Source organism: Heptranchias perlo, chromosome 20 (assembly GCF_035084215.1).
Source record: "Heptranchias perlo isolate sHepPer1 chromosome 20, sHepPer1.hap1, whole genome shotgun sequence".
NCBI lineage: Eukaryota > Metazoa > Chordata > Chondrichthyes > Hexanchiformes > Hexanchidae > Heptranchias > Heptranchias perlo.
The window spans coordinates 30,393,360-30,394,520 of NC_090344.1; the positions used below are offsets into that span (position 1 = coordinate 30,393,360).

The 1,161-nt window shown below is 40.5% G+C and overlaps 1 non-coding gene across 1 annotated transcript; it reads left to right on the forward strand.

Annotated features, from left to right (window-relative positions):
* The first annotated feature begins 633 nt into the window (after positions 1-633).
* Positions 634-707, forward strand: trnat-ugu (transfer RNA threonine (anticodon UGU)). The gene has a single exon. It is a non-coding gene; the product is annotated as a tRNA-Thr (tRNA).
* The last annotated feature ends 454 nt before the right edge of the window (positions 708-1,161 follow it).

Below are 1,161 nucleotides of genomic sequence, written 5' to 3' on the forward strand. Positions count from 1 at the left end.
GTCTATCTTTGATCTAATTATTTTCTCCATTGCCATTATTTTACTTATACTGAAACCCCTTGATATATTTACAGTTTTCCTCATATCTCTGATATGTTAGGCTCATTTATTTATGTGAAGAACGAAGCAAAGTAAATATTTAGCAACTCTACATTTCATGATTTTCAATTACAATATCACCTCCATCTGTCATTAAGCGGCCCACATTACTCTAAGCCTCCCTTCTTTCACTTAATATACTGGTAAAAATCTTGATTGTTGTCCTCATTTTGCCTAAAAGGTTTTTCTCCTTTTCCCTGTTTGGACATCTTACGGTTTTTTTATTTTCAGCACCAAAATGAACAATACTTTGCTGTAAAGTTCGTCTCAATAGTTCTTCACTTTCAGAGCGAGAATTGTCTAAACCGGTAATTTATTTAATGTAACAAACATAAGTACACATAATCATCGGTGTATCAACGCATTGATGGACACACAAAGCGAAACACAACGAGATATGCAGGCAGCATCGGGATGCACAGGTGAACGGACAAGCGAAACAGACAAAGATGAAACGGTCTGAAACCCAAACAGACAGTGACGGATCGCTGATAGACATTAGTGAGAGGAGGTGGGACTGAGTTGCCATGAATGGGCGCTGTGGCTTAGTTGGTTAAAGCATCTGTCTTGTAAACAGGAGATCCTGGGTTCAACTCCCAGCAGTGCCTTGCGTAGCTAACTATTTTTACCTAATTTGTGGAATTAAGCGACAAAATGACACTTTGGAATTGGTGTTTGTTCAGGTTTGAGGAGGAAACGGATATCAGATTGACTCTTCTGAAACGCCCTTTCATTGTGCAGACAGACTTCTCAGAGAATGTGTCAGCAACGGGTTAACTTAAAGACACGTTCTTGTTTCTGGGCTCGTTGGGGTCAGTGTATAATTCGCGATTTGAGGTTCAAACCCGGAAGTAGTCCTAATTTGGACTTCGGCTTGTGATCTTGACCTGCGGTGAAAATCTCTGCAAAGAGGAAAATGAAAACCCCAGATCACTCCACCTGAATTTCCAGACCCCGATGAAATATATCCCAGGCTGTTAACAGAAGCAAGGAAGGAAATAACGGAGGCTCTGACCATAATTTTCCAATCCTCCCTGGTTACAGGTGATATGCCGAAGGATT